Source organism: Chelonoidis abingdonii, chromosome 16 (assembly GCF_003597395.2).
Source record: "Chelonoidis abingdonii isolate Lonesome George chromosome 16, CheloAbing_2.0, whole genome shotgun sequence".
Classification (NCBI taxonomy): Eukaryota; Metazoa; Chordata; order Testudines; family Testudinidae; genus Chelonoidis; species Chelonoidis abingdonii.
Window position 1 is genome coordinate 24,975,068 of NC_133784.1, and position 23,292 is coordinate 24,998,359.

Genomic DNA, 23,292 nt, shown 5'->3' on the forward strand with positions numbered 1-23,292 from the left:
AGCGGTGGTAGTTCCCACAGCTCAGGGTCGTGGTTGCTGCGGGTCGGTTCTGGCAAGGCCTGGTCCCGGTCTCAGAGCTCGGCAGCCTCCCAGCAACGAGGATCGTCCAGCACGTCTGCTCTCGCTGGCTGCTGAGCTCCAACTGAAGGCCGGCGCCCGGCTTTTATACTTCCGGGTCGCCGCCTGACCCTTTGAGGGGCGGGGCTTCTGCCCGGAAGTTCCGCCCTGGGGGAAGATGGACGGGGCTCAACCCTCCCTGTGGAGGAGGGGAGCCACACCGCCTCGCTACAGGGGGCTTTCTCTTTTAACATGCATTTTCTCATTCCTCACATCTCACAAACAAAGCTCCTGCACCAGTCCCCTTCCAAGTCAATGGAAAGCCTCCCATAGGCTTTGGTTCAAACTCCAGGTGGGGATGGCTTGCTAAGATTTGTGCTCAGACATCACTGTGGTGGACAACCTTATAAAAACCTAGACCGACAGCTTGCAAGGGCCTTGGATGGGAGTCCTTCCAGGAAACCCAAGCTGCCATAGGATGAGATATTGGTCATTGATTAGGTGATTGAACCAGTACTGGTCCAGTGCTCCAGCATGGCTTTATGGAGGCATTCTGTTACTGGAGATAAAACCAATCCTTCCAGTTGTAAAGGTTAACCATATTCAAGTTTGATTAAGCACATTGATCCTTCCTATATCCAGCCAAAAATACAGGCTATTTTGTCACTTCCTGTACTAAAGTGTTTTGTGGTGTAACTATGCACTGTGAAACAGCTGCCAAGCTCCACCCCAGAACTGGTTAGGAACACAGGAATTACTATATTGCAATAGACCAATGAGCCATCTAGTTCTTGACATTGGACAGGCCTAGATACTTGGGAAGAAGCTGTGAAAGCTCCATATTACCCAAGTATACAATAACAAGAGCATGGGTTGAGGCTTCTTCCTAAACCCAAATAGGTAGTGGTTATCTTTTGTCTCAAGGCATAAAGACTGCTATCTCTTATTCATTTGTATTGTAACTACAGATATTCATGCAAAGGGACAGGTCATCAGCTGGTGTAAGTTGTCTCTATCTTCATAGAAGCCAATTGATTTACACTAGTTGAAGAGCTGGTCCAAAATGCATAGTAATTTTGTTAGACCCATCTTCTGGCAATGAGTTCCACAGGTTCATAATGTGTTCTGTAAACAAATATTCCTTTTTTTTTTTAGTTTTGCATTGTTGCTTTTTTATTTCATAGGGTGCTATTCCCAATTAACTTCCTTTACAAGCTGATTCTTTTATGTACATCTATCTTGTCTTGTTAGTGCCTTTGGTGGGGTGTTTGCCCCACACAAGCAGAGCAGGTTAAATTAGGTTAATTAGCCTGATAGGCTGCATGTGAGGAAGAGCCAGGAACTGAAAAGCTGATTGATGGTATTGTGGCAAACTCAGGACAATTAGCTACCAGGAGAGGGGTAGTAATTAGTCCCAGAAGGCTTAACCATGGAGGAATAAGGTTCAGCTGGAACAGGGGTTACCAGGGAACTAGTTAGTTTCAGCCAGCCCCAATTGCTGGAGACCTTTTTAAACCCTCCCTGGCAAGGAAGAGGAGAGAAGTAGAGTAGCTGTTAGTGAGTATGGGGCAGCTGAACTCTGAAACTCTTCTTGCAAGGCAGATTGCACTCTCCCCAGGAAGAGAGGAAAACAGAGCAAGGGGCTGACTGAGAAGGGATCAGCCAGACCTGCGTGACTGGAAAGGGCTTTTGCTTTGCCCAAGCCTGTCTCTCCAAGGCTAAGAAGGACTGAGCTAGCAGAGGAGAGGCAGGTACTTTGCCACAGTATCCAGATGAGAAGGAATGGGTGGTGCTGGTATACAGCCAGGACTTTAGGAATAGAAAGGAACTGTATGGGAAGTAGTGTGTAGTCACTCCCTGGAGAAGCGAGTCTGAGCTGGTCAACACAGTGAGAGTGGACCCAAAAGATGTAGGAAGGAGTCCATAGAAATAGCAACATGGCCTGGGAGCAAGAAGATCAGTTGCTAGATGTAGGGTCCCTGGAGAAGTGGCACAGACATGGCAGTAGAGCAGAAGACTGCCTGGGACAGTAGTTTGATAGGACTTTGATACCCTGGAAGGGGAGGACAGTAATGACCTGGCCAGAGGGCCAAGCCACAAAGAGAGCAGACCATGACTCACAGAGAGAGAGATGCATCAGGGTGTGTGAAGATGGGACAGAAGGGCATTGGAAGCAGAAGGAGATAATCCCAGGAGGAGATGCCCTAGCAGTGAGTGTATGCTGTCAGAGGGCCCTAAATAGTATTACGTTTATAGTCATGGGGAAAGTGAACCCTGTTTTTTGAAGTGGGGAAAGCACTTTGGTGTACTTGAGGATGGAAAGGTGCCATATAAATATAAAAGATATTACCTCACCCATCTGGTTTCTAGTATTCTGGGACCAACATGGCTACAGTAACACTGCAAACATATAAATATTCAGTCCTTACTTGCTGTTTCTCACTGACTGTGTGCCTGGTTATTGAGAGAGGACTGTGGTTTGCACTGCTGTGTTCTCCTTAGGCAAACCTGCCCACCCCCTGATTACACACATCTGAAGGCCGAACCCCAGGCCCTGCTTTGGTTTAGCCAATGGAGGCAAACGTTTCTCACATCCTAGGGCTTACCTCAGGTTCTCAAACTTCATTGCACCATGACCTCCTTCTGATAACAAAAATTACTACACAACCCCAGCCTGTCCAAGCCCCATTCTCTGTGGGTTGGAGGGGGAGTGCAAAGCAGAAGCCCAAGCCCCAGGTGAGGGGCTGGTAACCCAAGCCCTGCCACCCAGGGCTGAAGCCCTCAGGCTTCAGCTCCAGCCAGTGGGGTTCGGGCTTCAGCCCCAGCAAATCTAAGCCAGCCCTGGTGACCCCATTAAAATGGGGTTGGGACCCCAGTTTTAGAACCTCTGACTTAGCTTTCTATTAATTAAAGCCTCACGCTGCTGCTCTATCCTCTGTTCTTATTAATTCTCATGGGCTCTGTCACTGTGCTTCAGTGGGTCACAGCTGAGAATACCAGCTTCAGGACAAACTGCTGATAAATGGGCAGACCCACCTCCAATTGGTGGTTATCTCTATCATAAGATATACCAAGCCAGTAACAAAAGTAAACTTCTGTCTCACCACACTGGTTAGCAGAAGTCCAAGCTGCAGTCTCCTTAGACATCCCATCCCTTGTTTCCCCACCCAGCCATTAGATCTTATGAGTGATTATTTAAAACCAATTTCATCAAACCAGTTATAGCAACTTGATTCTCAGCCAGTCCTGGACCAGTCCAAGCAGAAGTTAGAGCAGCCTAGGGGCTGGGTATTGGTCCCCATATGCCAGTTGAAAAGGGACAGGGAGTAAATGCATTCTGCCCTGCACTCCTTCCTACATTCCATGCATGGCTGGTGGTGGAAGTTGGCATAGGAAGTAGTTAGATTGTTTTACAGGAGCTGATTGCTCCACTACAAAGGGGGAATTCTCAACTGGCCAGTTAGGGTGAGATTCTTCCACTTTGCACCTCTTCAGCAACACAGAGTAGCCAGAGAAGGGGAAGATAGTTGTGGAGCAAATGGGCCAGATTCTTATCCGCTCTGCACCACTTGCTGTGGTGTCGTATCTTGGTCACATTCTGTATTTGAAAGAAAAGGAATTCTTCTCTCATGGGTGGAAGGTGGTCACATAGCACTAACTCTCTGAATACACCAGGTGGTCACCAGTACTCCAGGATTGTCCTCCTCTCCAGGGGCCTGTCTCACTGCCAGGTGTGCAGAACCAGTTATGAGTCCTGAAATCTATTCTGAGCCAGTCCATTATCATTCCATGATGTCACCCCACCATGGCACAACGTGCCGGTGGTTCATTGGCTTTGTTTTTGCTGCTCTCTTAATGTAAAACCTTAGTGGAGACAAGGCACAGGTAATTTTTTACCTCAGTGTAGCTAGTCAAGATCAATCCAGTGTCTCCTACCTGGCATTGACCTTGGCTAGCTACATCAAGGTAAAGAGAACTGCCTGTGCTTCATCTCCACTAGGGTTTTGACATTGCGATCACTAACTTGAGATAACTATCTTTCTGGAGAAGAGCACTCTTGTTTCTTTGTTTGTTTTTGTTCCATGAAAACACAGCCTATTTGCCAGCCATGACATTGGGTTGAGAGGTGATGAAGCAATCACCTCGATGTCAAAGAGCATTGCATTCGTCTTCCAAAAGAAACAACTAAAAGGGACAATCTTAAACACAGGACAAGTGGCTTGGCACATTAGGATTTAAGTAGCTGTTTAGACAGATGGACTAAATTGAGGGAACAAAACCAGTGAAATTAGTTCTTTGATGTTTAGAGTGAATTAGTTAATTCAGGCTTTGAATTCATCCTTTGAGGAGACAGCAAATAGGGCAGTAAAGAAGATGGGATTATTTCAATCACTGGGTTATGATTCTGGTTCTTTATATTGGGATTCCTTATCAAGTGGGTTTTAATGCTACTGAGAGGTACAAAAGGGCTGGTCCTAGAGAATAAACGCATCTTAGGTTTGTCTACATGGAAAAATATACCAGTACAGTTATACCGGTAAACTATAATGTTATAATTATAACTTGCCTTGCAGACAAGTCCTTAGATGTGCTCTAGAAACCTACGTAGAAAATAGCATTAGCTGCAGACATGGTATGTGTGGGCAGCAGCTATGCAACCTTCCACTCATCACCACACCCATGCATCTCAAGCTTATTTTGAAAAGTTCATCACCTGGGATGAAAGAGCTGTACGGTGCCCTTATCAATTCAGTTAGCAGTGACATCTCTATTGGTGACCTAGGTCATCTCCCATGGGGTTCTTCAGATCTGTGATCAGCACAATTGTTAATATGTGGTGGAGCTCTCTTCTTATTCAAATCAAGGGATAAATCCAGCAGTCCTTACTTTGGCAAATGTCCCATTGCTTTCAATGGGAATTTTGTCTGAATGAGTTCTGATGAGAGTTTTGCCTGAGATAAGAATGAGCGGTCATGCTACTGTCCTCAGCATTCATAGTGTAGGTAATGTCCAGATGGAATGGGTGCCAAGACAGGAGCTCACTCACTTTGTAATCAACTCTGACACTAGACAACAGAATGTAAAAGCAGCAGAGAATCCTGTGGTACCTTATAGACTAACAGACGTTTTGGAGCGTGAGCTTTCGTGGGTGAATACCCACTTCGTCAGACGCAGGTAGTGGAAATTTCCAGGGGTAGGTATATATATGCTAGCAAGCAAGCTAGAGATAACGAGGTTAGTTCAATCAGGGAGGATGAGGCCCTGTTCTAGCAGTAGAGGTGTGAAAACCAAGGGAGGAGAAACTGGTTCTGTAATTGGCAAGCCATTCACAGTCTTTGTTTAGTCCTGAGCTGATGGTGTCAAATTTGCAGATGAACTGAAGCTCAGCAGTTTCTCTTTGAAGTCTGGTCCTGAAGTTTTTTTGCTGCAGGATGGCCACCTTAAGGTCTGCTATAGTGTGGCCAGGGAGGTTGAAGTGCTCTCCTACAGGTTTTTGTATATTGCCATTCCTGATATCTGATTTGTATCCATTTATCCTTTTGCTTGCTAGCATATATTTACCTGCCCCTGGAAATTTCCACTACTTGCGTCTGACGAAGTGAGTATTCACCCACGAAAGCTCACGCTCCAAAACGTCTGTTAGTCTATAAGGTGCCACAGGATTCTCTGCTGCTTTTACAGATCCAGACTAACACGGCTACCCCTCTGATACTAGACAACAGAATGAGGATTTTCTTGATTTCTCCTCCATATGTTCCAGGATGCCAGCTCCCAAGATGTGGATGGAATCCCATTCCCACTTTTAATATGAAATGCAGTAGTTGGAGGGGCACCGAAAGGTGCGAGAGGCAGTTATAAAAACCTAAGATTGAAGGCCATTTCATGATTTTTATGAGCTAATTTCCTCATCTTTATACAGATGTTTGGCCAAAACCCAGTCCCTGCAAACGAGCTTTGTTCACCACTGTTTTTAATTAACATGAACAGTCCTGAGCAATTCTCCCAATAAATTAATGACAAAATATCAGTCTTGGTCTTTGGCAGACTTCTCATCTTTATCCCGCCAGAGGGTCTTTTTCTGAGCCTCAAACCAGCCTCTTGATCTCAGCTTCCAGGAAAGATTTATAAAGTTCAGACCAGATTCTTGAGTGAGAACCAAATGTTTCAACTAGTAGTGAGGTTTTTTTCCCCCCATTTTATTTTTGGAAAGGGTGAGGGGAAGAGAATTAAATCTGAACAGATGATATTTTCAAGTGCACATTTAACATTTATCTGACAAGGCTCCTATCGGCACATCATTGCTGTTGTTTTCTTAACTAGATTAATTAGGCCAATGTGTTTAAATGTGTTATCTTTTTACTCATGTTTCACAAGTACAACCAATGCGTAATGTGTGACTTATTATTTATTTCTATTGAAGCAGTGCCAGTCATGGTTGGAGCCCCATGATATGAGGCACTGCGCACGTGCACACACACACACACACACACACACACACCCCGGATATGTCTACACTGGACCTGGAGGTATAATTTCCAGCTCAGGCAGACATACACCTGCTAGCTCTGATCAAGGTAGCACATCAAATATTCCAGTGTAGTTGCCATAGTGCGAGCGGCAGTATGAGATGGGCATCCTAAGTATGATCCCATGTGAAACTCTAGGTGTGTACTTGAGTAGCTGCCCTGTCCCACCACTGTGTCTAAACTAATATTTTTAGTGCTCTAGCTTGATCAGCTCTAGCATGGGTATGTCTGTCTACACTGGAAATTACATCTCCAGTTCCAGTGTAGACATACCCTAAGGGCTAGGTGGTGTAAAACCCATCACCGCTAGACATACCTCCTCTAGCTGTGCTTGATCTAATTGCCTGCACCTAGCAGCATGGCACAGCAGCGTGGATAGTGGCTCAAGCTAGCCACCGAAGTACAATCCCCAGCATCCCCATGGCTATGTATTTGGGCAGTCAGCCTGAGGTGCAGCCCCAGCCACAGTGCTCCTATTAGGCAGTTGCTCGAACAGAGCTAGCCTGTATCTGGCTACCTGCAGTGGGATTTACATCTCTCAGCAGCTATGTATACAGACCCTAAGAGCCAGTCCCTGCCCTGATGAGCTTCCCATCTAAATAGGCAAGACAGACCAAAGGTGGGAGAAAGAAGTAGAGTTAGCACCCCTCATTTTTACAGATTAAGAGCTGAAGCAATGGAATGGGGTGTCAGAAATGTCAGCAGCTCATCTAACTCTCGTGCTGGCTGTTCCTGATGGCAGTGGGGGATTTAAGACAAACACAAGGCTCACAGCCATTTGAATCTTGAATGAGCTCCTGCTTGTGCAGTGTCTGCCCTCTTGGCTGACACAGCCATGCGTAAACCAAGGTCTCTTGAGTTACAAGCATGAGCTACTTCAGCTGGAGCTGAAGCTCCCTGGCTGGAGCAGTAATGCAGAACTTGACTCCTCCTCATTGTATGGCACCTGGGGGGACCTGTAACACTCAGGATTGGGTTATATAAACAAGGCCTTAATTTGCTCCAATGTTCTTCATTCACATTACTGCTCCTTCCCTTCCAGGTGGTAGGCCTGGGAAGTTGAAGGCTGCCCCAGATGTCCATGGGTCCTCTGAACTGAATGAGCTATTGAAAATCCCTTAGTGCCAAGTGCTGGAGAGTGACACTTAACTTCCACTGTGTGTTGACCACTCTGCTTTTTAACATGGTGTGTTTGTTGAGATCAGCGTGTGTCCTTGTGACCCAGGGCCCTGCATGAGTGCCCAAAGATAGAAGCTTTTCTTCACTACAGTAGGGCGCTCTCCATGCTTTAGTTAACTTCCCTGTTAATGCGGCATCATTAATTATTCATCAAACAGCCGCTGGGCCCATTAAGTTTCTCTTTCTTTGAAGCTCCCCTTACCTATTTTTATAATGTCGGTGGGGTAGAGAAAGAGGGGTGGATGCAGATCTACTCAGACATTCTTAAAGTAGGAAAGGCAACTTGTCTGCCGCATTCATATGGCACGTAAAAGCTTCATTCTGTTTCAAGAAATGAGCACTTTTATCAATTAAACCCACTTTAATGCAGGGGGGTTGTGCGTAGATTAAAATTGATGTGACTTTCTCAATAATATCCTATAGGGGAGGACTCCGGCTGTGGCCGAAGGGGATCATGGATCCTCAACTGGCCTTTTGACCTTATGGCTATTCCCAGTTGTAACATTTTAATGAACTCCAGTTGTTCATTAGAAACCAGCATGTGTTACTGGATATCAGGGACTGATGACTATACATAGAGCACTCATGCTTTTAATATTTAGGGGTAAAACAGGGCTGGAGCTGTGAATATCTGCTCCTTGGTAACCAAAAGATTACCTACTTGTTCCTTATATCGGCCACACTGTAAACCCCACCTGGAGCTTTCATTTGAGACACACTTTACTCCCTGAGGTCTAGGTAGTGTGAGTGCTACTCATTCTCCTTGTGCTCTCTGGCCTGCTCTAATGCTGGCTTTCTGCCATCCAGAGCTGTCCATGGAAAAGCAGTGATGAGGGTCACAGAGGTCACCCTGCTCTGGAACTTGAGCCGTACTCCAAACTTGGTGGTTTTGCCTGACATTTGAAAGTTCCCTCTGAGCTCTGGCCTTTAATGCATGATGGCCACAGGAACAAACAATTAAAAGATGTCCATAGTTCTCTGCAATTTCTTAGTTTCTTCCATCTGTGGTTCTCAAAGTGCTTCCCCAAACATGAAGTCAGTCAGCCCCACCACACTCCTGTGAGGCATCTTAGCCCCATTTTAGAGCTGGGAAAATGGAAAGGATGTGATTTACGTGAGGTTACATGACAAACTGGTAGCTAGATGCCCTGACTCTTGGAGCGTCTCTACACAGCCCTATGGTGTGGACGATTGGCATATGAGTTGCAGTGCACACTTAGCATCGCTTGTTAACTGCCCTGCATACGCCCTGCTAGTGCAAACGAAAAGGTACCTACTTCGCAGTGAGGTAGTCCCACTTCGACCATTAACGTGAACTAGGTACCTTCTAGTTCATACTTCCAGGGTTCACATGAGGCAGTTAGAGGGTAATGCTCACCCCCGGAGTCCACATTGAAGGGTCGGGTAGGCAATGCTTTAGTTCAGTGCTTTCTCCTGTTCCCAAACAGTCAGTGTAATAAACAAACCCACAGTGCCCAGGGCATTAATGGAGGACCCTGGAGCTCAGTGGAATCCAGGCTCGGCTTGAAATTGGGCTCTTTCTATACACTGAGAGGGGCAGCTAGCAAGCTCTGTCATAAATAACAGAACAGCACTACTGCATCATCTCACCTAGTACACATTCAGCTGTAGAGCGAGTCAAATTTTTTAAAGAGGGCAAGAGACTCTTGTCATAAGGAGAGTATTAGTTTGATATCAGTGTGATAGAGTGGTTTTCTGTCAGTCCCCTAAATTTCCTCCTCCTGCCAGAATTTTATATTTAAGCTTTTCTGGGCTTAGACAAGGATTTGTTGCATGGGTTTTCGGGTTGGTTTGTTTGCCACCTTCATTAAAGAATGCATTAACGCTGCTCTCAATTAGTCTCACTGATGGGCAGGTCTGATGGGGTTCTGCTGTGAGGGCTGGCATGCCCCAGCTGAGCTATACAAAGGCCTGTCCCCATCTTTCCAAGAGGCTTTGAAGCTGCTTGCTTCCTCATATAAACAAATTTCCTAAGCCATCACGATGGTTTAGCTGTCCTTGCATTCAGTTCACTCTGAAAAGGGAAGCAAGAATATGAACTAGGAAAGCTCTGAGCAAAAAGGGAAAAAGCAGATTTACGTGAGGCTTTCAAACCTACTCAGAATAAGGAATAAATATCCTTTGCTGAAAACAGCAGCTTTACCAGAAAGGAATTAGGCCAGTGTGGTATAGAGGATTCATCAAACACTTGGTTATTGCTCTGTGCTAATAAGAAAACCAAGGATTTAAACATTGCAGGGATTGAGGCTTCAGGGGGGAAACCCTTACAGCTGGTGGGTCTAGCCAAATCATAGGGACGAGTGCCATTCAGGGGCCTGTTTTTCAGAGCAGACACAAGCAAATCAGCATAACCCCAGTCTGAACAGGCTGTGTATACATCTCCTAACATTGCCACAGCTGAGACTAGAACTAGGTAAACAGTTTGGAGCAAAACGGGCTTGAACCAAAAACGCTGACTCCAAAGACCCTGATATATGGATCTGAATCCTGCAGCTAGAACACACATCTCTAAGCATCACCCAGTGCAAAAGAGAAACAGGCAGCAGGAGGGTGGCTCTGAGCTGAAAACCAGCTGGGGAGGAGGAAGCATTGAGGCTGGCTGTGGGCGAGGTAACAGGCACGCGAGATCAGTGATGTAAGGCTTGCTGACATGACTTTTTCAGTCTTGGCCCAAGTTAGCAGATAGGAAAAAAGTTGGAGGGATCAAAGTGGATCTTCCAGAACGGTTTAGAGAGAGACACCTGCACTGTGCTCACCATGGCTTTGATAGCCAGCAAGTAAAAATAGTATAAACTGGCAGTGTCTAGTGAGCAAGGCATATGACCACCTCAGCAGGGTCTTAAGAGTTCACTTGCTGAAAATCAAGCTGCTCAGGAATCTCAGGTCAAGGCCAAGAAAGCACCATTTAGAGTCCCTCATCTCTTCCTGTTTCCTGCCTAAGCAATTGAGTGGAGGGGAAAATATTTTAAAGCAACGGTACATGAGAAAACAAGCAGCTGGGGCTTATCCATAGACTTGCCAAAGTGGCAGTGCTATAGAATATGAAAAATAGTAGAATCTCCTATGTTAGTGACTAAGACTATGGAAAAAGAAGCAGGATCTGAGATTATATGGTGGTGATGGCTAATACTGCTTCAGAGGCTGAAGATGTAGCTGGTGGATCTTAATTTTTGGCAGACAGGGCTAGAATTCAAAATGATCTTGATAAATTGGAGAAGTGGCCTTAAGTCAATAAGATGAAATTCAGTAAAGAGATGTGAAAAGTACTGCACTTAAGAAGAAGGAAAAATCAAAAGTGCAAATACAAAAAAGGAAATAGTTGGTTAGGATAATACTTCAGAAAAGGATTTAGGGGTTATGGTGAATCACAAATTGAATATGAGTCAACAAGGTGATGCTGTTGCTTTAAAAAAAAAAAAAAAAAGGTCATTCTGGGATGTATTAACAGGATTGTCATGTGCAAGACCTGAGAGGTAACTGTCCTGATCAGCTTGGCACTGGAAAGGGGTCAGCCACTTCTGGACACGACACTTAAAGAAAGATATGGACAAATTGGAGTGAATCCAGAGGGAAGCAACAAAAATGATAAAAGGTTTAAAAAACCTGACCTATGAGGAAATGTTGAAAGAACTGGGCATGTTTAGTCTTGAAAGGAGAAAGCTTAGGAGAGGAATGATCAGTCTTCAGATATGTAAAAGGTTGTCACAGAGGATGGTGATCAATTTGTTTTCCATGTCTACCAAGGGTAGGACAAGAAGTCTGCAGCAAGATTTAGGTTGGATGTTAGGAAAAACTTTCTAAATATGAGGATTAAGCACTAGAGTAGGTTACTAAGGGATGTTGTGGAATCTCCATCATTGGAGGTTTTTAAGAACAGGTTAGACAAACTACTGTCAGGGAAGATCCAGCTATACTTGGTCATGCCTCAGTGCAGGAGGGTGGACTAGATAACCTCTCAAAGTCCCCTCCAGACCTAAAATTCTACGACTGTTTTCCTAATAAATGTAGGAACACCATTCATACTAGTGTGACTAGAGCAGAGAGAGCAGTAAGTGGAGAATCTGGTACAGGAACAATGTTAAAGACCATTCCAAAATTGCATCAGAATGTTTCCTTGTCCAATTCCAATTAGAAATGGCTATAGCATTATTTTTCTATCAGAGTAAGATACTTCCCAAGTCACTCAAAATACATGCACAAAGGAAGTGGGTAGAAACTGAGGTATGGACAGGTCTACACATCATTACTCTACAGTAGTGCCTCTCCTGTGATCCTACAGGACCATGGGCATGTTCAATAGAACCAGCTGCAGGCCACTGAGTGGATTATCTCAGTGTAGTAAAAGGAATGATGTCTCTCTGTTGGTGGATCTCATCACTCCCAAGTGTACACCTTATAGCAGCTGATCTCAAACTTTAGCAACCTGAGGATCCCCATTTTGATTTAAAAAACTTTTGCAGATCCTGAAACCTCCCGCTCAGCCCGAAGACCCCACTCCACCTCTACCCACCCCTGCTCCACTCCTACCCCTTCTCTTCCCTGCCTCTTTCCACCCTCTGCACCCCGAGCTTGCCCCATCCTCACTCCTCCCCCTCCCTCCCTCCCAGTGCCTCCTGCATGCTGAGGAACAGCTGTTCCCAAGTGTGCAGAAGGTACTCGGAGGGAGGGGGAGCAGTTGATCAGTGGGATGAGGAACCCCGGACATGATTCTGCTCCCTCCTCCAAATGAGCCCCATCTCTGTTCCCTCTGTTCCCTGGTGTGCAGGAGGCACTAAGAGGGGTGGAGAGGAGTTGATCAGCAGGGCTGGAGGACCCCCCAGAGTACTATCATGGATCTCCAGGGGTCTGCAGACCCCAGTTTGAGAAATGCTGCCTTAAAGTGTTACATTTAGCACTGCCAGTCAAATTGCTGACAATTCATGAAATGTTAATGTAGGACAGTGCTTGAGCTCTGCAAAGTTACAGGACACCAGTATCCACATTTCGTTTTAAAGAACATTGGAAAAATGGGAAGGATGCAGAAAAGTGCCACAAAAATTATTCAAGGGTTAGACAAAATGCCTTACTGTGGGAGATAGAGAGATTGAGCTCTTTATAACTTATCAAAAAGATTGAAAGGTGACTTGATCAGAGTGTAAGTATCTTCGTGGGGAGAAAATACACGACACTAAAGAGCTCTTTGGTTTTGGTAGGCTTTCTCTGCTAAATTAATGGCTGGAAGCAGAAGCTAGACAAACTCAAGTTAGAAATAAAAGGATAGATTTTAAGTGATAGAAAACAGATTAAAGCAGATTACCTTGTAAATAAACAAAACCGCAAACTGAGTTTAACATACTGGATAGGTAGGATATGAATTAGCAAATTCTCACCCTGTGTGATAAACCGGTTGGCAAATTCTTAAGGCACAAGCTGCCTTGGCTTTGCAGCTTGGGTTTCCCGGGTTTTCACACACAGACTAAAAATCCCTTTACCCTGCAACCGTCAATTTCCCCCCTGTTCAGTCTTTATTCCTCAGGCATTTCCAGGTGTGGTGGTGTAGGGAGAATGAGGTACCATCATGATGTCATTTCTCCCCTTTTATATCTTCTTCCCACTTGCTGGAAAGCTCTTTTGCTGTGCCCTGGGTCAAACAGTTCCCACTGTGTAGTGCTAGCTCTGAGAGGTTTCTATTGTACGCAGTTCCTGGGATAATCCTTGTGCTTGTGTGCATTTCCTCAATAAGCCATTAACATTGTTTGGCCTTTTTACTATTGTACTTGAAAGGCTGCTTGTGGGTGTGTTCAACTTCACAACATGTTTCTGTAACACATACATAGCCAAACTTCATAACTTCCTGTACGACGATAGCGCATACAATCCAACGAGATATCCATGTCTAGCTGATCAAGACTTTTAGAATGATACCTCACAAGTCATACTTGGTATACAGCAAATCCTAATCACATAACAATGGTGAATATTGGGGTGCCAAAGTATCACAGTACCCTTTGCCATTTCTGTGCTGTTGAGACCCCGTCTAGCAACATCTTAGGCAAGGGGAGCTGGATTAAAGCCTTAATTTTTGTGCCCCGAATTCTGTACAGGCAAATAAAGCAGCTAAAGTGTCCTGTTATGGACATTATAGCTTGTTTTAACGCAGCAGAGAATGTAGGCCAGGAGCTGGCTATCACTAGTATTTAACTAAAAGTATAGTCACAGTTTAGCTTCTCAGCTGTAGGATGGTACTGCACTTCTAACAGCAGAGCATCCACCCATTACTGAGCTGTAATTGATTAGATTCTCCATAGCAGACCTTGGCTTATCCTCTGTCAGTATTGAATATGAGGCTTGGGGTGAGACTTAATCAATCCCTAATTTTCTGATCCAGAGATTAGTGCTACCAACTGAGCCACATTGACAAAGAAGATTCATAGAAGAGGTGTCGTTGTTGCTTCGGACATAAAATGGGTCCCTCGGGTTTGGAAAGCCAGATGTCAAGCGAGCAGTGGGGCAGCCCATGGAAGGGAGAGACCTGAAATGCTAAATTACTTCTTCCCTGGAGCCACCCTGACCTTGTTGTGTGGTGGTAGAGTACAACGGAACAAGAAGCAATGGCCTCAAATTGCAGTGGGAGAGGTCTAGGTTGGATATTAGAAAAACTATTTCACTAGGAAGGTGGTGAAGCATTGCAATGGGTTACCTACGGAGGTGGTGGAATCTCCATCCTTAGAAGTTTTTAAGGCCCAGCTTGACAAAGCCCTGGCTAGGATGATTTAGTTGGTGTTGGTCCTGCTTTAAGCAGGGGATTGGACTAGATGACCTCCTGAGGTCTCTTCCAATTCTAATATTCTATGATTCTGTGAATGGCAGCAGAAAGGCCTAAGCTATTGAGCAGAAGATCTTGTATACGGGACATCACCTCGTTGGGTGAAATAATTTATAATTTGTGCGAAGTGTACAGGGTTGAAATGATAGACTCAGATTCTTAGGATGATGTGCCTGGGAACTAAAGACATTTTGAAAAACAGCTAAAAGCGAGGTGCCAGCTCCTAAGCTGATGTAAATCAATGAAGCTCCGCTGATGCTGATAGAACTACACTTAGTTATATCTGCTGGCCCTTAGGGTTTTGTCATGAATATTTTATATGTGACTCAAAACACCCTACTTTTTATCAATTTGCAGAGCCCATATGATTCTTGTCAGTTTATTTCCCCCAGCTCAAATGCTTCAAACGTATTAAACCTCATTGCACAGCCTAGCACCCAGAGAGCAATCCTACAATAACAAAAGAGCCTGTGCTTAGCCTAGCACTCAGGAGCATCCTTACCATAACACATCAGTTTAGGCTGCACAAGAGAAGACAGGAGGAGAATTGCAAAACAAATTTATAATTTAGAGTCAAATGTAGACTGGGTCAAAATGTTTTGAATGGAAAATGGTTTTGTCAAAAGATGGCCCTTGTCAACACTGGAAATAGTCATGGAATTTTTAATATTTTCCTTATTTTAATGAAACAGGACAACAAAAAATGACTCATTTGTTTGGGGTTTTTGGTCCTTTCCCCCCTATTCCCTTCCCCTTCCAGAGGGAAAGATGGGGAAAGGGGAAGGAGTTGGGGGTGAGGAGAAGAAAAATAGGGGAAACAAAAAATGCCAAATCCCAAAATTTTCAAAAACCGAACACTGTCTGTAAAAAAATTTCAAATAATGAGACAAAATGAACAATTGTTCCTTCTTGAAACCTGCAGAAATGAGAAAAAATATAATTTCTTTCAATTTTTTACCTAGTTCTCTCTCTCTCCTCTCCCCCTTCTCCCTTCAAACAGTGCAGTTAACTATTGGAGATGGCATTAATGTGTTATCTAGCCTTCATTTCCCTGCATTTTTACTTGATCTTCCTCCATTTAATATGTAACTAGCACATACACTGAGAATGGAGTTGCTGTCTTAGGTTTCCAGGAATTTTGTTTTATTTTCTACAAATGTTTTGACTTTTTGTAAAACTTTATTTCTTGGAGTTAAAATAAATAAATAAGAAAAACAGGCTATGTTCCCTCGCCCCAAGCTATAGATTTAAACAAGAAACAAATGGAGAGTGAGTGAAGGGAGTAACATAAATGAAAATGCATGGGGAGATTAAAATGCCTTGCCTTAAAGCAATTGATACAGCATGGATAAAAGAGATGCTTATGCCTAAATACCAGGAGAGTTTGAGGAACAAAATACATGAATCAGAAACATGTGAGACTGGGATAAGAGAAGCCTTGAAACTTAATTGGTATTAGAGAAAAGTGGCTCCATCGCTAAAATGAAGAATGACAACAGGATAAAGTATTGGAAGGTATTTTGGAAGAATAGAAAGATGAAGGTCTAGAACAGGGGTCAGCTACCTTTCAGAAGTGGGGTGCCAAGTCTTCATTTATTCATTCTAATTTAAGGTTTCGCGTGCCGGTAATACATTTTAATGTTTTTAGAAGGTCTCTTTCTCTAAGTCTATAATATATAATTAAACTATTGTTGTGTGTAAAGTAAACAAGGTTCTTAAAATGTTAAAGAAGCTTCATTTAAAATTAAATTAAAATGCAGAGCCCCCTGGACCGGTGGCCAGGACCTGGGCAGTGTGAGTGCCACTGAAAATCAGAACGCGTCCTGAAGGAGATTGCCTACCCCTGGTCTAGAATGTTCTTATAGTGGGGAAACTTCTGAGTGATAAGCAAGAAGAACATATGCAATGTGATCTCTCTTTATTAGCAAGGCATAAACTAACTGTGCTGCTACAAAACCTATTAGTTTAGTATCCTCCTAATTGATCCAAAGACCATTAAAGTTAATAGATTACCTTTGCCTTCAAGGGCTCTAGATGAAGGTCATGTATTTACCTTAGTTGTTGTGACTCTCTATTTGACTTTCATCCAGTCTACATCAGGATAGGCAAACTACAGCCTGGGGGCCACATCTGGCCCTTCAGACACTTTAATCCAGCCCTCGAGCTCCCGCAGGGAAGTGAGATCGGGGGCTTGTCCTGTTCCAGTGCTCCAGCCGGGAAGTGGGTTTGGAGGCTTGCCCTGCTCTGCGTGGCTCACGGAAGTAGCAGCATGTCCCTGCTTCAGCTCCAGCTCCTACGCACAGGGACAGCCAGGGGGCTCCACACGCTGCCCCTGCTCCAAGCACTGCCCCTGCAGCTCCCATTGGCCAGGAGCTACGGCCATTGGGAGCTGCAGGGGCAGCACTTGTAAATGGAGCAGTGCATACTGCTGCCTGGCCACACCCCTGCATAGGAGCTGGAGGGGGAACATGCCACTGCTTCCGGGAGCGGCTTGAGGTAAGCGCCACCCAGAGTCTGCACCCCTGACCCCCTTTCACACCCCAATCCCCTGCCCAAGCCCTGATCCTCCTTCTACCGTCCAAACCCATCGGTCCCAGATCGGAGCACCCTCCTGCACCCCCAACCCCACCCAGAGCCCGCATCCCCAGCCAGAGCCCTCACTCCCCCTCCTGCCATAACCACCTGCCTCAGCCCATTCCCACACCTCAAACTCCTCATTTCTGACCCCACCCACAGCCTGCTCCCTCAGCCAGAGCCCTCATCCCCTCCCACACCCCAACCCCCAATTTCATGAACAGTCATGTCCTGCCATACAATTTCCATACCCAAATGTGGCCCTCGGGCCAAAAAGTTTGCCCACCCCTGGTCTATGTGCTCATTGTTCCATTTGCTCTGTGTCCTCATTCTTCTTGCTAATCTGTGTAATGAAGAGTGCTGGTCGTCAAACCATTCATTACAAATAACATGAATTCAGCTCCTTCTGATTAGCAAATCAGCTGTGAACCCTTGGTTTGACTGCATTTGTGCACCAATACCAATATTCAAGTGATAAACCTTATGAAAAGTCTCACCAACTAGACAGGCAGGGATCACATGCAGGGTTATATGCGGAACCTCCTCTGACAGTCTCCTCTGCCTCCTCCATGTCCTCCTTGAAGTCCTTCGTTAGAACTGTATAAACAGTAATACTTTCCATTCTCAGTAAATGCTTATAGGTGCCTTGGGAATTTCTTTTGGCTATACTCAGTGTAATTGCACAATATACAACAGGAGGCTCTAATTGCTGGTCTTGCTGGGTATTTACCAGTAAACAATCTTAATTTAACCATGCAGTTAGATAGCAGGGATTTGATGTTGGTGCTGCTGCAATGTAAAATGTTAGCCTTCCTCCATATGCCTTTGAGGTGAGATGGCCTTATGCACCTGCTTGGGGATATCAAGTACTTGCCTACACCCTTGAGTTTACCCTACCATATCTCTGGTAACAGTACAGGCAGGAGAGCAGACTCCATGGGGGGGCTGCTCCCACTCCGGTTCTCCTTCCCAGCACAGCTGAGCTGGCACAAAGAGGGGAGTAATCTGCTTCAGATCTAGGGAACATGAAAATTACTTGGCCTGTGGAGCAAAGGACCTTGATATTTGCTCATGTGCATGATGATTAGATTTCCACAAATATTTGACCCAGTATCACTCAAGTGCTGGAATGGGCACAGAAACAGAACCCAAAAGATGTGTGAACCTGGCAGGAGTGAATTACTTTTACAAATTTGGGCAAATATTTGTGTGGGGGTTTTTCTGCATGTGCCCAGCTTGTGGTATTAACAGTATTGCCAGGTTTTATTCCCCTCAGATCCTAGTGCATTAACATGCACTGAAAACCTCTGATTTTTCCCATTAGTGATTCATTTCCACAGCTTCCTACAACCCTAGCAGTACATTTATCCCCCTTCAGGGGTACCAGATCATGGCCTTGAAGCAGCCACAGTCCCAAGCATCCAGATAACTACTTGTGGCAGCCCGCTGTACCAAAGTGGGAGGTTCCACCCCGGGACTCTAGAAAGGCTATATCGCTAAATGCATTGTGTTCTGGAAAGAACGACTAGAGCAGCTGGGGTAGACCGAGTGTCTGGGACAATCTGTTGCCATAGTGAATGTGGTCTGTATTTCTCTGTTTAGTTTTATTAGTGATGGTTGCATGAAAATAGGAGACCAAATTCTGCTCATGGTTAGACTGCCACAAATCCACTGAATTTGCTTGGGCGCAGCATTCTTGTAGCTCCGAGTTCCACCTGCTTCTGATGCTCATTCTTCACACAAAGTCCTAGTGCTTTGTGACATCATGACTTCTGCTGGAAAGACTATTATGTCACAAAGAAACAACTATCATGACTGCAAGCTAGGAAACAGCAATGGAACAGATGGGTTTCTATAGAACAAAGAGCTGTTTCCATGTGAATGTCTTTAATAATAATTAGAGACCAAAAAAAGAAACGAAGGAAGGAAACAGAAAATCTAGTGTAGCATGTAAGCAGCACTGTCTCTAATATAATGCTGAAAATTTTCTATCAGGACCCAATGGCTCTTTAATATACAATATCTATAACCATGTAATTTAAATAGTATTTGCTGCTCTTTGTGCGTTACTCATAGAACTGAAGTGTGAAGATTTTTTCCTTTGCCAAGAACTTTAAAATATCTGTTTCATCAGCTCTGTACTGTGAGCCGATGTAATGTGAGTGTTTTTTCTTCTCCTGAGGGTATCATAATGCAAATAGTCTCTTTGTGCCTTTGATTTTTCTGTGCTATGAGCAAAACCTTCTGCCTAACCAGCAAATCCTTTTGTGCCAGCACTGGAACACCTCTTCCCCCTAAAGGACTGTCATAAACAGATAGCTAAGGGTTAATGTTTCTTTTACCTGTAAAGGGTTAACAAAGGGAACCAAACACCTGACCAGAGGACCAATCAGGAAGTCTGGGTGGGAGAGAGAGGGGGAAGGGAATAGTTTATTTCCCTTTGTTGTACACTCAAGGCATCTGAGTCTTGGGGGTTCCCCAGGAAAGGTTTTGGGGAGACCAGAGTGAGCCAAAACACTGGAATTTTTGGATGGTGGCAGCGAGATAAAATCTAAGCTGGTAATTAAGCTTAGAGGAGTTTATTCTAGCTTCTCAGTTTATGAACGCTAAGGTTCAAATCTAAGTAAGAAGTTATGATAAGGACACACCCCTATTAATACTTAGGTGCTACTTAAAAGGAAACAACTAGGAAAAGGTTGTGCAAAGGCAACAGTTAGTCTAGGACAGGGGTGCCCAATGCATGGTGCCTGCAGGGGCATCTAAATGCACCCGCCTCCTGGCCAGCGGTCAAGCATCCGCCAAAATGCCACCAAAATTCGGCGGCATTTCAGTGGTGACGCCTCTCGATGACATTGCTTGTTGTTAGCAAGCAGCATCATTGAGAGGCATCGCCGCCAAAATGCCGCCGAAATTCTGAAGATGCTTGACCTCTGCCATGGTCCTTTGTCTGGCGCCCACCAGACGAAAAGGTTGGGGACCACTGGTCTAGTATGCTGCAAGCTAGAACGTGTGGCCCAGCTGTGCTAGGTGCTGCACAGCCACAGAATAAAAGCTAGTACCTGCCCCAAAGTAAGTCTTGTGTAGTTGTTTTAATTGTCCTTTATCCTTGTCCTCTGGCCCACTGGGCATCAGAACAGGACAGCACACCAGCGAGGTAGCTGCATCCTGCCAGCCCTGGAACAGCTTAGCTACAGTATTCAGAGGAAACTAAAACATGATATTGGACTGGAAAACCATTCTCTATTTTATCCAGACCAATCTCAACAGTTGTCTAGAATTGTCCTGAATGGATTCTCCTTTTATCAGGGTTTGAAAAAATTAGGCATATTTCCCTCGTGTCCCATTTCCACGTTATTCTGTACGTGGTAGTGGTCATGAACCCAGAGCAGTCAGTGGGGAAGTAAACATACCATTCCCAGACCTGCCTTGATCAGGTGGGTCTGAGAATAGGCTGCATCTTACTTACACCCTACAGAAGAATAACCCAAGCACTAGTAACACATCTGGATCTGTGCTACCGTGGCCCTTCTCTGTTATCTCCCTATTTGTTCTGACTGCTGATCCACTGGTGAGCAGGGAGTGGACGTTCTGCTTAAGAGCTGATCGGAAGGCAGAGGCAGGAGCGTGCTGCAGCATGAGATTCTGCTCTGTTCCTTTCAAATTACTGTTAGCTAATTTCAGAAGCAACTGTTAATCCTTTTTTGGCTCAAACGGTTAGCCACTATTTGGGGCCTTGTGCGTTGGCATGTACACAACCTGTTTTCCTGTACACAGCAGGAATCAAACAGGAGGCTGTTTCCTTGTTCACGATTCCAAGCCAGCACTCTGCCTGAAAAGCTTTCTCTTGAATTTCTCTCAAGCTATACTACCAGTGCTTTGCTGGATTTCTGGTTGCTTCCTCTTCTCACTCAGACAGACATACACAGCTCCACCACTCAATACCCAGCTCCTGTGTTTCTCCTGGGCCCACGTGTCCTAGTTTCTGTGCAAACCTTGCATGTGGTCTAGTCTTCGGACAAAGACTTGGTGTTTTAGCTATCACCAAACAGAGACATTTGATTGTCCCTGCTCCCCACCCCATTTAATCTGAATTGAAGGCAGCCAGTACGTGCAACAGCTTTGAGGTTTGTGATTGCCCATCGATCAAAGACACAGTTGCTGGGAGCCACCCAGCTCCAGCACAACATTATGGAAAGGGTCAGCCTGTCCCAACAGGTATAACAACTCAACAACAGAGGAAAGAAAACAAGTCAAAAATGAAAACATGTGGTTAGAAAATCACAAAATACGGCAGGGAAACTCAGGAACAGGTATAGTACCAGGAACTACTTTCCATTCATTTTTAAGCAGACTAGACTTTGCATTGACGTTGGTCTCTAGCAAGCACTACTATCACTCCATGGTTTTTGGAACACCTCTATAAACTGGCAGAGTGGGCCCTGGGGTTCAGAGAGACACAGGGACTAATTCTCCATGGCCCTACACCTTGTGTAGTCATTCAGTGTGAAGTGAGCATAAAACATGACTGAATCAGAAGCGGTAGCATTTATCCCCAATGGCTGCTGACTCTGTGCTGGTGTGAAAGGAATTCTTTTGGGGTAAGTTCTGTATGTTACACAGGAGGTCAGACTAGATGATCACAATGGTCCCTTCTGCCTTGGAATCTCTGAAATGACTGTGCAGTGGGCACAGAGAATCAGGCCCCCGGAGCTAGCAGAACACTTTCCAGCAATGTTTTTCAACAGGAAATGGCAATTGCAAGAGAACCACACATTTTTGCCCAACTGAGAGAGATTATTTGGTTGCCAAAAACTGGGGGACAAAAAAATCAGTTTAGAGGATTTAGGGTTTTTTGATTAAAAGTCAAAAAAAATAGGAGAATTCTGACAAAAATCAATAATATTGCTTTCATCAGAAATCTTTACAGGAACACCTCTTTGCCCGCCTTCCGCCCTCCTCGCTAATTTCCTGACCAGCTGCAGTCTTTCCCCCAAGACTTTATGCTTGAGGTTTATGAAGATGATTAAGTTAGCAGAAATTTCAGATTTTTTTTTTCAAAAACCCAAAGATCCCTTCTTTCACCACAACCCAGGCTTTTAACAACTAGGTATGGAGCTCAGCCTGCACAGATGCTCCTCTCTCCATCAGCAACCAGGCAGCTGCTTTGACAGTGCCATGGCTTTCCTCCAAATGGCTTCAATGTGGCTTCATTCCCCACTTCTGATTGGCTACTGTGCTCTGTAAACCTGTGGGCCTTAGGGGCAAGATGGTAATTCTAACCCATTGCCAGGTGGCATCTGTATCCCCCAGCACTACACTTCCAATAATGCCAACTTCAATAGCCCTGCTGTATATGAACCTGTCTCTAGAGTCAATGTTCTGAAAGAGAACCTGCCTAGCACTGTAGATTATGTATTGACTTCACAAGGCATGGCTATGCCAGGGCTTGGCTACACTTGCAAGTCACAGCGCATTAAAAGAGCTCCAGGTGCACTAGCTCACTCCCCATCCACACTGGTAAGGCATGTAGAGCGCTCTGACTCCGTGGCTAGAGCGCTCCTGGTACTCCACCTCAGCGAGTAGAATAACATTTGATGTGCCTCCGCTGGAGCGCCCCAGCGTCAATGTTAACAGGTGTTGCATTACTGTGCACTGATCGGCCTCCAGAAACATCCCATAATCCCCTTAAGTCAAGTGGCCACTCTTGTCATTGTTTTGGATATGCTCTTTGAAAGCTCCATTTGACAGCCAGCATGCTTATCTGCTCCGAGACAAAGCAACCATGACTGCGGAATGCTAGGTGAGAGAGAGGCAGGGTCGGGGGAGGTCTGCTGCTGTCTGAACTTACAAGACAGCATGCTGACATGCTCTCAGCATGCCAAAAACCCACTCTCTCTCCCGCCACCTACACACAACACACTCCCTGTCACACTCCACCCCACCCCTGACATTTGAAAAGCACATTGCAGCCACTTGCATGCTGGAATAGCTACCACAATGCACTGCTTTCTCTGGCCATTACAAAAGCTGCTAATGTGGCCACACCAGTGCACTTGAAGCTGTCAGTGTGGACAGACTGCAGCGCTTTCCCTACTGTGCTCTACAAAGGCTGGTTTAACTCAAAGCACT